We start from the raw sequence: 13,847 nt of genomic DNA on the forward strand, positions 1-13,847 counted from the left end.
AAACTATAAAAATAAAGACCAAATTAAAAGTTGCTTAGAATTAGCCATTCTGTAACATACTGAACGGTGAATCATCCATGTTATGCATTTATTCATATGCTTTTCAAATATGATCCATTTTAGAAGGCAGGTGATAAAAGCAGTGTGGGGACATTGGGGGAAATAAAGGGGTCAGTACCAGATAGGGTTGCCACCTGGTCGGTAAAAATGATGGCTGATCCCAATGTTATTAATAGTGAAAAAAGATAAATATATAGGAAGGCCGGTATTTTTCTTTTTTTATAAAAAAGGTGGAAACCCCAGAGAGACAGATGGGTTCAGCTTGTGTACTTAAGCACTCATACTCATTGGTGCATGATCTAATGTCAGCCACTGGGGTTTTCATATGAATTTTCATTCCACTCCAAGACAAGTTGCAGATGGTCTTCATTCTATTTCCCCATTGTTCTGTTTTGCAGCTCCCCAAGAATTAATTCTGTTTGCTAGAATCTTTGCCTTTAGTAACCACACCTATGTAGACTGTTGTGTTACCAGGTAAATTATTTGGGGAATTTTATATCTCTTGAGAACGATTGCAGTGAGAGTATGTTAAATCCCTTGATTATTATTGCAACTGACAGAGGGGATTAATTTGCAAAAAAAAAATAATAAAAAAATATGGGGGATTGTATATATAATCGCTTTTTTTTTTTGCCAGAAAAATGGCCACTTTCTAGAATACAGAAATTTGCTCACGGTTTTAATTACTCTTTCGGGGACAGTCTTTTATTTTTCACATGGTTACAAGTTTTGTGCTGATGTAGTCACCCCTAGCAGCCAGTCAGAAAGTAGGTCTGATCGTCTGCGGAGGCTAATAAAAGCCAGAGTCTAGTTGCTATGGGTTACTGCTGCAGAACTGCATCTTTATTCTGGAATATCCCCTCTGTGTTCTTTCCCAAGGGCTACTCACAGCTGGGCATCTGTTGTTACTTGCATCATGTCATTGTCTTTTGGAATAATTGTAAAAAAAAACAAAAAAAACCGTATTACCAGAAATTGATGTTTTAATAGTAATAATACCTATAGCAAAGATGAACTCGACGGTGGTGGGATGAATATGAGCTGGGTTATTTTGCTTTGCAGCAGTTTTTCAGCTTTTATTTTCAGCTCTTAGGATTCTGGGGTTTTTAGTTTAATACTTGGTTGGCTTTAACACACTTTAAGCTGTAGCTGAGAATCATGGGAGTTGTAGTAGAACCCTCTCAGGGGACGCACACCATTAGAAGACTGATTAATTGCAATAGGGGTTCCTCCCCCTGTCAAAAATGTTTCTTTCCTCTGTATGGCTTCTTTCATGCCCTGCTTATTGATGCTTATTTTTGCTCCTTTCTCTGTTGGTGCTCCTATAGTGCCGGCACCATTTATACAGTGCCCTGAATATGACATGGATTTGTGTTATGCTGCATGTTACAGTGCTGTACAGGTAAAACATGGAATGGGATCCTTTATCCGGAAATCCATTATCCAGAAAGCTCCAAATTATGGAAAGTCCGTGTCCCAGAGACTCCATTTTATCGAAGTAATCGAGATTTTTAAAAAGGATTCTTTTTTTTCTGTAATAATAAAACACAAACTACTTTTTAAGATATGAATGTGCATTAAAAGTTACCTTTAGGTCATGTTGATTGTTCTTTGCTGAAAGGTTTGTTTTTGTAAGTAACTGTTAGTTGAAGTTCCTAAACCTGACTGTTTTGACAACCTGACTGTCCCTTCTCAGTTAAAGGGATACTGTCATGGGAAAAAAAAAATCAAAATGAATCAGTTAATAGTGCTGCTCCAGCAGAATTCTGCACTGAAATCCATTTCTCAAAAGAGCAAACAGATTTTTTTTAATATTTTTTTATATTTGAAATCTGACATGGGGCTAGACATATTGTCAGTTTCCCAGCTGCCCCCAGTCATGTGACTTGTGCTCTGATAAACTTCAGTCACTCTTTACTGCTGTACTGCAAGTTAGAGTGATATCACCCCCTCCCTTCCCACCCCCCGGCAGCCAAACAAAAGAACAATGGGAAGGTAACCAGAGGTAACAGCGCCCTAAAGCTGGCCATAGATGTTGAGATTTTTAAAAGATCAGATCCTGATCGTGAGACCACGATCTTCTCAGAACGATCGTACGATCGTACGAATTTACCATCAACTAAAAAGACCAATTTACCAGGAAAACAAAGGGGAGCTGCCTGCTTGGCCCTGCAAACATAGAGAGATTGCACTGGGACCGACAAAGATTTTTTGACCTGGCCGATCAATTTCCCGACAGATGTCGGCCGAAAAATCGTAAGATGTACGATCGTTCGGATACCACTAACCACACGATAATTGGTCGGGCTTCCCTAAAATCGGTCGTTCGGCAAGAAGAATCGTCGCGTCTATGGGGAGCTTAACACAAGATAACAGCCGCCTGGTAGATCTAAGAACAACACTCAATAGTAAAAACCCATGTCCCACTGAGACACATTCAGTTACATTGAGAAGGAAAAACAGCAGCCTGCCAGAAAGCATTTCTCTCCTAAAGTGCAGGCACAAGTCACATGACCAGGGGCAGCTAGGAAATTGACAAAATGTCTAGCCCCATGTCAGATTTCAAAATTGAATATAAAAAAATCTGTTTGCTCTTTTAAGAAATGGATTTCAGTGCAGAATTCTGCTGGAGTAGCACTATTAACTGATGTGTTTTGAAAATTTGTTTAATGTTTCTAATGCTAACGGACTCCTGCTGCACAAATATGGCAGCCCCCTCATAGGTGATCACAGGGAGCCCGATAGGTAATGTAAAAGCATTGGGCAAATACTTTACTCCAAATTATGACAAGATCCCTTATCCAGAAAACCCCAGGTCCTGATCATTCTAGATAAAAGATCCCACACCTGTACCTGTGCCAGGCGGAGGAGGACACTTTGTGCAAAGCTTTGCCCTGTAAGTGTGAGTACAGGTATGGGACCTGTTATCCAGAATGCTTGGGACCTGGGGTTTTCCAGATTAAGTCCAAAAGGATTGTTTTGAATTCAATAAGGATTAATTATATCTTAGTTGGGATCAAGTACAAGCTACTGTTTTATTATTACAGAGATAAAAGAAAGGCAGTGTCGGGCTGGCCCATCTGGATACCAGGAAAACTCCCGCTGGGCCCAGGTGTTAGTGGGCCTAGGTGTTAGTGGGCCTCTTGCTTCTAAACATTTTACCTATTTCATGGTCATTGCCTATTTCTTTATGGGGAAAATGCTTAATATTGGGAGAATATTGTAAGTATATATAAAAGACTAGGAGAATAAAGAGGTTGAGTGAGTAGAGGAGGAATAATAGTTTGGCAAAGTCGACTGTTTTCTGGTGGGCTCACGGTTTTAGGTTTTCTGGTGGGCCCAAGGTCTAAAGCTTTCTGGTGGGCCCCTGGCATCCCAGTCCGACACTGAAGAAAGGAGTCTATGGTAGATGGTCTTCCCGTAATTTGAGCTTTCTGGATAATGGGTTTTCGGGTAGCGGATCCCATACCTGTACAATGTTCAGCCTGCGCCATGACTCCCCATTATAGCAGATTACAGGGACCTATTGATAATATGATGACTGACAGGAGAAGACCTAAATGTTGAAGGCAGAAAAACAAAGATTGTTAATTGCACAGCGTGTCAATGAATACACGGATACCTGTATCTACCAACCCTTATTCATTCACAAGCATTGCAGGAACCTTACATTTCATTGCATAATCCCTAAAAGCAGCATTTCCCGGGCTGCTTATATTTTTTGCATTGCTGTGGCCGACTCCTGAAACCGTGTTGCAGAAGCCTCCTAATTAACTGACCCGGAGGTGAAATGAGATTTCTGCTACATTGTTTCAAGAGTCCGAGCCATAAAGCAAATCGCCAAGGACAGACTTCGAAGCAAGTAAGGAGGGCAGAGGCAAACGTAGAGTTAACAAGGATTTGTGGTTTCCTTACTCTGCGCTGACCGGAAAAGATCAACCAGCTGTGCATCAGCAGGCCGGCGTATACCATTGGGGTGTATCTCAGCGCAGGAGAGATGAATTGGCTTGTGTAACAACTCCGTGTAGTGTGGAAATAATGCGATGCAGGGTTTGCAGCACAGGTAAGCGCTATTATTGCTGCCGGGTTGATTCTTTAGTTGCAATGTAAGTGTTGCATTTATATTTGTATGCATTTAAGAGAAGGAGAGAAGGGCAGCCTATTCGCACCCCTTAAAATGTTGGTAAAGGACAGCTCCCAGCATTCTTTAGATAGCAGGTAGTTTCACGACCTGTGGCAAATCATATCCTTATAATGGAGCTATAGAATGAACGCAACTGGCAGCAAGAGGCCCCACTGACTTATGCATGCACTGGGAACTTTGAAGGGTAACTAAACCTCTACATTATGCATGGTTTGAGTTCTTTGTGACTGCAAATTCTGATGTACCAGAGCCTAGGGATATGAAGGATGCCTCCCCCAATTATCCATACAGGGGTTGGCACTGGCAACTGTGCTCATGCAGGGGGGAGGGGGAGTGTACCCAGCAGTTGTGGTGCCCATGCTGTGCTTACATATGACATCAAAAGGGGGGAGGGGAAAATGGTGGCGCCAAAGCATTGAGGGACATTTAGGCAGTGAGCATGGAACTGGGCTCTTTGTATAGAAATGCTGTGGATTCATACAGACTGTTCAGATCGTATACTGCTCACCAATAAAATGCTTTATTCATTTACTTGCCCTTTATACTTAGCGACACCGGCTTTCCTTTAGTTGTTTTCTTTCTTTACATTCTGTTTCTTTTGGAAATATATATATATATTACGCAGTGCAACGGTGTTCCATAACCAGTGGCCAAATTATCATAACAATGTGTGCACTGCTAACTTTGTTTTTGGCCAGTAAGAAAAATTAGGCAGAACATGTATCTATACATTCATTTTAGGCTCAATTACTGGTGGCTAAGGACAGCAGGACATCTTTTTGCTACAGTTGTACTATTTACGTTTTACATTTAATGAGCAGCTGCTGATTGGGTCTGACACAGGGAGAGAGGAGGGAAATGTGAGGCTACTAGGGTACCTTCCATATTGTCTCGGCAAGTGGAGGACAAGGAATTCAGGAATTTTGCTGCCTGTTGTTTCATACGTTTTTTTTGCCTTCCTTTCTAGGCTCGGGGCAGTAGATGCAAGCACTTCGGGATGTGGCTTGACATGATTGAGAAGAGGGTTCCGTCTTAACCAAGGTGTGCCATGTGTTTATATATAATAACATTTTTCACACAGGAGTAAAAATGCTGTTATTCACAGTCAAATTTGGAACATTTTTTCCAACGAACCCACTATATATTTTTTTTCTATAAAACAGTCACTGGAAGCTAGGACATTTTTTTTTATGCAAAATTCTCATGAAAAAGTTTTAGTAAAACGTATGGGAAACGCTTTTTCTTTAAAAATACTATTTTTAAAAAGAAAAAAAATAAGGTTTTCAATGTTTGCAATTGTATATTTTGATAGCAGGGAGAGCATTTGTTTTAAACAAATTCTTTTTGTTTAAGTAAACCTTTAAAATAAGTCAATGTAAAATTGACGAGGGTGCTATTCATTTTTTACATTGATTTTTTTTTTTTTATTCCAAGATATTAAGGGATACATGTACTGTTAATATGAATGAATTGTGTTACAACAGCGCCACCTGCTGGTCATTTTCCCACCAGTCTGACCACCAAGTAGTCAAGAAAGTTGTCAGAAGAAAGAAAGAGGCTGCTCTGATGATGATTTGAGAAAGGTTTTTTTAATTGTTTTCCTAACCAGAAGAACATCAGAGAATTTTCCTTCGATCGTACTAAATGCGGTAAATCCTTCGACTTCGATATTCGAAGTCGAAGGATTTTACTTCGACGGTCGAATATCGAGGGTTAATTAACCCTCGATATTCAACCCTAAGTAAATGTGCCCCTTAGTATTATGTAGACTTGTAGAGAAAATTTACAACTGGTTTTCATTTTTTATTATTTGTGGTTTTTGAGTTATTTAGCTTTTTATTCAGCAGCTCTTCAGTTTGTAGTTTCAGCAATCTGGTTGGTAGAAAGGGCCTGAATAGAACGATGAGTAATAAAAAGAATCAATAATAATACATGTGTAGCCTTACAGAGCATTTGTTTTTTTAGATGGGGTTAGTGACCCCCAATTAAAAGCTGGAAAGAGTCAGAAGAAGGCAATTTAAAAACTATAAAAAACAAATCATAAAGACCAATTGTAAAGCTGCTTAGAATTGGCCATTCAATTACATACTCAAAATTCACTTAAAGGTGAACCACCCCTTAAATTAGGAGGTCCGGTGCTAGGGATTAGAGATGGAGATGAGGTGCTGCCAGGTTTTAAAATTTCATTTACTGAGGCACCATGTCGGCTAGTGTAGAGCTCGTCGGCTGATGAGGAAGTGAAATAAAGGAAGTGCCATTGGTGAGGTCATTAGGTGGCAGGAAATGACATGCCTATGAATGTTTCCATTAGCCCTCTTGATAGTGACATTGTTCTATTGAGGTCTGTTGGAAATTGCTCGAGGGTGAGCAATATGGCTGTTTCCTCACATGGACAGACCAAGCTTTCTGTACAAGTTATATATTATTATTGAAGATAAACACAGACTGTAAATAGCTTATATATTTTATTTCCCGCCCCCATACTGCTGTTTTATTTCTTTTACTGGTTTCTTTCCGTATTCGTACTAACCAGCTGAGCCCATCGCTACTTTTCCATGCTGTTCCATCTTGCTGTTGAGTCAGCTGCTTTGAGAGAGGGTATTTAGGGGTTTTCCAGGTTTCCTGCGTGAGTAATATATCATAATTTATCTAAATGCTGGGGGGGGGGTTAAAAATTTCAATCCAAGACTGTAGCAACTGGGATGAATATAATCATTATTTGCCGTTCTTCTTTTTCCTATAGTTTATAGTTTATTGGAGTGCTCACTCAACCTAACCGCTTTTTGTTTCCGGGGCAGACAACTCGGTCGTAATAATGACAGTTTTGACTTCTTTGACCCGTTAAACTTCTTACTGACCAATAAAATTGTGAGTAACGTTCGTGCACTAGAGATGTTGTAACTGGACGTTCCTCCCCCCACCCCCTCGAGCAGTTGCTGTGCCTTGAATGAAGTTCTCTGATGCAGAAATAATGTGCAAGAGGGCCGAGTCAGCAGAAAACCAGAGCTGGTTTGTATGAAATGCCCTTTAAAAAGGTTATCTCTGTTGCCAGCTTAAGGCCATCTTTGCTAGTCTTTGCTAGTCCTGTAGGCCTTCAGGGTGTTCTGTCAGGACCTATAAGTCACCCTTGAACTCACAGGCCACGGCCTAGTTTTGAGATGACATTCCGGTTTGTTACATATGGCTGTCTTAGTAGAATATTGCCTTTATGATTACTGCTGGGCAGTTTGCTATCCTGCACTCGTGTTATTGTGTTTAATTGACTTATTTTGTTACTTTCGATCCGAATATAAAATATACTCCATTATCCATATCAATTTAAAGGAACACCAAAAAGTAATGAAGTAATGAAAATATAATGTAGTGTTGCCCTGCACTGGTAAAAATTATGTGTTTGCTTTCAGAAACACTACTATAATTCATATAAACAAGCTGCTGTGTAGCCATGGGGGCAGCCATTCAGGATACACAGTAGATAACAGATAAGTACTACTATAGTTTATATAAACAAGCTGCTGTGTAGCCATGGGGGCAGCCATTTAAGCACAGGATACACAGTAGATAACAGATAAGTACTACTATAATTCATATAAACAAGCTGCTGTGTAGCCATGGGGGCAGCCATTCAAGCACAGGATACACAGTAGATAACAGATAAGTACTACTATAGTTTATATAAACAAGCTGCTGTGTAGCCATGGGGGCAGCCATTCAAGCACAGGATACACAGTAGATAACAGATAAGTACTACTATAGTTTATATAAACAAGCTGCTGTGTAGCCATGGGGGCAGCCATTTAAGCACAGGATACACAGTAGATAACAGATAACTACTACTATAATTCATATAAACAAGCTGCTGTGTAGCCATGGGGGCAGCCATTCAAGCATTTGATACACAGTAGATAACAGATAAGTACTACTATAGTTTATATAAACAAGCTGCTGTGTAGCCATGGGGGCAGCCATTCAAGCACAGGATACACAGTAGATAACAGATAAGTACTACTATAGTTTATATAAACAAGCTGCTGTGTAGCCATGGGGGCAGCCATTGAAGCACAGGATTCACAGTAGACAACAGATAAGTACTACTATAGTTTATATAAACAAGCTGCTGTGTAGCAATGGTGGAAATTGAAAAAAGGCTATATGGCACAGGATAAATAGTGGATAACACCATTATGTTCTACAGAGCTTATCTGCTGTGTAACCTGAGCCTTTTCTCCTTTGAATTGCAAAAGAGGTGCTTTGTGGATAGTGCAGTTGCATGTGTCTGTGTATCATTGCTCCAAGGCAGACCTGGAACTGTTAAAACCAACAAAGCTGTGGCCAGTAGTGAAAAGGTCAGAAGCTGTAACCAGCCGGGGAGTTGCTGTTGTGCCAGGTGGAAAGCTGGGATGAGTGCATATGGCTGATTTAGACAACAGAGTATTGGGTCTGGGGGAGATAAATACAATGGCTGTTGATTTACAGATTTGCCTTCTTTCATATACATGACCGCTCCAGTCAGTCTGTCTCTTTGCTGTGCGTCAGATGTGATTAATTTAATTTCTCTGTAGCCTCCATCTTTAAAGCTGAAGTACTCTGAACTAGTATTGGCTAAGACTAGTGATGGCCAGGGTGATTACTGTTAGTACTATACTTGTGCCCAATTTTAGAAGAAGGTCAGGTATAATCGGTATAACTCAGCCTGCAGCCTTGTGCCTTTATATGGTCACAGACCTCTCAGAGACTTCTAATATGCTTATTTATATTAAGGTTGGCCTTATGCCTTGTAATACATGGGTAGGTGGATATTTTGCCAACTAGCTATGTAACCGTATCCATATAATACTGCAGCACTTCAGCAAGGTGCCCCTTGAAGAAATCCCTATATAGGAGCGTAAACTGGGTTACTGGAAAATAGACAAAGAAGCAGATATGCTTTACCTTATTGAGTACTGATCAGTAAGTATCAGGCTCACATGCACTCAGATATGTGCAATCTCCTTGTAGCTAGAACCTGTATTTTATCGTCCCTATAATAAAGTCCAGGCTGTTTATTGAGACTGCTTTCCCATTAATTCTGGGTCATCTGTAAAAAGTCCCAAGAGACTAAGCTGCCAGCATTGTAACAACTAACATCTCTCAGCACACGCTGCTCATGCTGGAACTGCCCTTCACTTGCCCTAGAATGGAACATTTGTTTAATCCAGGCTCTTCTGGTAAAACACATGCGGCTGTGACTCACAAACTGAGGCATGGAGAAGGGAAATGGCTAAACGTGGAATATGTTTCCAGGAACAGCTGCTGAAATAGACTATACGTGGCCTAATTATTTATTCATTGGACCATCCAACTTGTGGCCTTTCTGATGGTCAGTCGACAGCTGCCAGTACCCCTTCATTTTTACATAACTGACAGGTCATGGAAGTCTTACTTTTAATGATAATGAAATATCTCCAATGAAGGACAACTCCCACCTCTGTTGCTACTTTGTACAATGTAGCCTTGTTCTTTTCCCAGAGACTATTATCCACTGTTACTATAGGCACCATCTCTCCCTACTATACCTGCTATCCCACAGTCACACTCCCTTCCCAGAGACTATTATCCACTGTTACTATAGGCACTATCTCTCCCTACTATACCTGCTATCCCACAGTCACACTCCCTTCCCAGAGGCTATTATCCCACTGTTACTATAGACACCATCTCTCCCTACTATACTTGCTATCCCACAGTCACACTCCCTTCCCAGAGACTATTATCCACTGTTACTATAGGTACCATCTCTCCCTACTATACCTGCTATCCCACAGTCACACTCCCTTCCCAGAGACTATTATCGCACTGTTACTATAGGCACCATCTCTCCCTACTATACCTGCTATCCCACAGTCACACTCCCTTCCCAGAGACTATTATCCACTGTTACTATAGGCACCATCTCTCCCTACTATACCTGCTATCCCACAGTCACACTCCCTTCCCAGAGACTATTATCCACTGTTACTATAGGCACCATCTCTCCCTACTATACCTGCTATCCCACAGTCACACTCCCTTCCCAGAGACTATTATCCACTGTTACTATAGGCACCATCTCTCCCTACTATACCTGCTATCCCACAGTCACACTCCCTTCCCAGAGACTATTATCGCACTGTTACTATAGGCACCATCTCTCCCTACTATACCTGCTATTCCACAGTCACACTCTCTTCCCAGAGACTATTATCCCACTGTTACTATAGACACCATCTCTCCCTACTATACCTGCTGTCCCACAGTCACACTCCCTTCCCAGAGACTATTATCCACTGTTACTATAGGCACCATCTCTCCCTACTATACCTGCTATTCCACAGTCACACTCTCTTCCCAGAGACTATTATCCCACTGTTACTATAGACACCATCTCTCCCTACTATACCTGCTATCCCACAGTCACACTCCCTTCCCAGAGACTATTATCCACTGTTACTATAGACTCCATCTCTCCCTCCTATACCTGCTATCCCACAGTCACACTCCCTTCCCAGAGACTATTATCCACTGTTACTATAGACACCATCTCTCCCTACTATACCTGCTATCCCACAGTCAGACTCCCTTCCCAGAGACTATTATCCACTGTTACTATAGGCACCATCTCTCCCTACTATACCTGCTATCCCACAGTCACACTCCCTTCCCAGAGACTATTATCCACTGTTACTATAGGTACCATCTCTCCTTACTATACCTTCTATTCTACAGTCACACTCCCTTCCCAGAGACTATTATCCCACTGTTACTATAGGCCCCATCTCTCCTTACTATACCTGCTGTATCTTTCAGAACCCAAAAACCCAAGGCAAGAGCAACACTGGAGGAGCTCAAGAGCAAAAAGGCAAATATTATGCAAGTGCCCTGTCTCATCGTTCCTGTTTTCAGTACACCTGAGAACTAGGGATGCACCGAATCCACTTTTTTGGATTTGGCTGAACCCCTGAATCCTTTGCGAATTTGCGAATCTAAACCCTAATTTGCATATGCAAATTAGGGGTGGGAAGTGGAAAACTTTTTTTACTTCCTTGTTTTCTGACAAAAAGAGACGCAATTTCCCTCCCGCCCCTAATTTGGATTTGGTTCGGCCAGGCAGAAGGATTCGGCCAAATCCGAATCCTACTGAAAAAGACCAAATCCTGGCCGAATCCTGGACCGAATCCTGGATTCGGTGCATCCCTACTGAGAACTGTGGCGGAAAATTGTGGTACAAAGAACACCCTCAAAAAAAGTGCTCGGTACCTAAATGTCATATTAGAGAAATTAGAAAACAGCATATACTGTAAAGGTACTTGAAGGTGCAGAGGCGGTTAAAAAAAAAAAATCCATGCTGCCAGGGCACTGAGGGGGGTGTTACAAGATATAAACATGAATGCACAGATTGCTTATCATAATATAAATATATATATATATATATCTAGTGACTATTGCTTGGTTAGTAAGATTCTAGTTCCTGTAGCAGGTCTGCAGCTAAAACTGCAGTATGACATCATTCCCTGCTCAGGAGCCAGCATGGACGCACAACGCCTCATTAGTGCTGCTAGGACACGCCGTCAGCTCCCTTGTTCTCTTCTCTCCGCTTATAGTGAGAGCCACATCTCCCAGAAAGCTGCCTTGGGAGGAACACTGGTTAATGGGAAGTTTTGGATTCATTTAACTCTTAAGGGAATGCCGCAATTATGCTAAATCTGCACGATTAAACCGTTGCTGAACTGCGACTGTCCTTGTATCATCCCCAAACAGTTTTCCAGATTTGATAATCCAGTTTTTTCTTACATAAAAATACTTGATTAAAGTAATGAATCCATTCATTCAAAGTAGGCTTATTATTTACTGTTTATTTTAAAGTGCTAAAAAGTAATCAAAGATTTAACATTAAAAAGGTATACCTTAAAGGAGAACTAAAGCCTAAAAATGAATGTTAAAGCAATACTGTATTATGGATACTGAATTTAACTGTACCAACAGAGTTTTAGTGGCCCTATAACAATAATGCCTTTTAAATTGCCCCTTGTAGCTTTCCATTTTGGATTTTGTTAGGCCATCTATTGTGTGTCAGTGGCACTGCACATGCTCAGTGTGCTCTGGGCTGCTGCTGAGAAGCTAAGCTTGGGTGGCATTGGAAATGATCATATGGAAACCTGATGCTACAGGACATGTTGTTCAATTCTGATGCAGAATGAGGTGGTTTATTTGCTGCCATGTAATGTAAAACTGAAAGTATTCACTAATTATCCTTGCACTGTGAACATTTAAACATTCTGTATATTGTGACATTTCTATTCTATGTGTACTGTATATTGTGAGTGGATCCCTAAGCTCAGTAAGTGACAGCAGCACAGAGCATGTGCAGTGAATCAGCAGAAAAAAAGATGGGGAGCTACTGGGGCATCTTTACACAGATCTTTACTGCTAAAGGGCTGTGGTTGCCTTGGGCTTGTACAGAAGCCCCAAACCTGCTCTCTCTTTTTTTTTGTCAAGCTTTAGTTCTCCTTTAAACAGATACAGTACTACAGATTGATAAGTTATGAGCTGATCTTGTAATCCATTTTTTTATTACAAGAGCATTGGAATGGGGTCCCAGGATGAAGGCCAATTAGGGTGAATGTTGAGAAAGTATGATTATTTACTAGGGATGCACCGAATCCACTATTTTGGATTTGGCCGAACCAACAAACCGTTCGCGAAAGATTCGGCTGAATACCGAACCAAATTCAAATCCTTATTTGCATATTCAAATTAGGGGTGGGAAGGGGAAAAAATTTCTACTTCCTTGTTTTGTGACCAAAAAGTGACGTAATTTCCCTCCCCAACCCTAATTTTCTTATGCAAAGAAGGAATCGGTTCGGCCCGGCAGAAGGGTTCGGCCGAATCCTGCTGAAAAAAGCCTGAATCCTGGATTCGGTGCATCCATATTATTTACGGATTTTCTTTTTCCTGGAACTGTAGCATAGTTTCTATTATGGGCCATGTATCCATAAGTCTGTGAGCTCTTTATGAGATGTTATGCCCCAATAAGTGCTTGCAAAGGTGAGTCTGAACCAAAACAGATTTAAGACCTCTGATGTAGAGACCCAGATTAAAAGGGGGTTCTTCACCTATAAATTAACGTTTAGTAGAGATTGATATTCTGAGACAATTTGCAATTGTTTTCATTTGTTATTATTTGTGGTTTTTGACTTATTATTCGCTTTTTATTCAACAGCTCTGCAGTTTGCAAATTCAGCAATCTGGTTGCCAGGGCCCAAATGACCCTAACAACCATGCACTGATTTAAAAAGAAAGAGGCTGGAATGTGAACAGGAGAGGCCAGAATACAAATATATAGATATGAGTAATAAAAAGTAACAGTACATTTGTAACCTTATAGAGCATTTTTATTTCCGATGGGGTCAGTGACCCCCATTTGAAAGCTGCAAATAGGAGGCAAATAGAACTATAAGAAAGAAAAAAAGGCCAATTGAAAAGTTGCTTGGATTTAGCATTTCTAGAACACAATAAAAGATAACTTTAAAGGTGAACCACTCCTTTAAGCTCAACCATTTATTCATGTAATATTGCACTAGGTCCTTTACAGATTTCTTTTTGTTGCTTATGTTGGATTGAGTTA

The 13,847-nt window shown here is 40.7% G+C and overlaps 1 protein-coding gene across 4 annotated transcripts in view; it reads left to right on the forward strand.

Moving 5' to 3' along the window:
* The window catches only part of LOC108719403 (zinc fingers and homeoboxes protein 2-like), a 57,231-nt gene that overhangs the window by 29,461 nt on the left and 13,923 nt on the right, over window positions 1–13,847 (forward strand). For 3 of the 4 annotated variants that reach the window (XM_018268247.2, XM_041566626.1, XM_018268246.2), the window contains exon 2: window positions 5,172–5,245. The exons of the other annotated variant lie outside the window; for it this stretch is intronic. The gene's annotated coding sequence lies outside the window, so the exon portion shown is untranslated. The remainder of the gene's footprint in view (window positions 1–5,171; window positions 5,246–13,847) is intronic. 4 annotated transcript variants of the gene reach the window in all.

This window comes from Xenopus laevis, chromosome 6L (assembly GCF_017654675.1).
Source record: "Xenopus laevis strain J_2021 chromosome 6L, Xenopus_laevis_v10.1, whole genome shotgun sequence".
NCBI lineage: Eukaryota > Metazoa > Chordata > Amphibia > Anura > Pipidae > Xenopus > Xenopus laevis.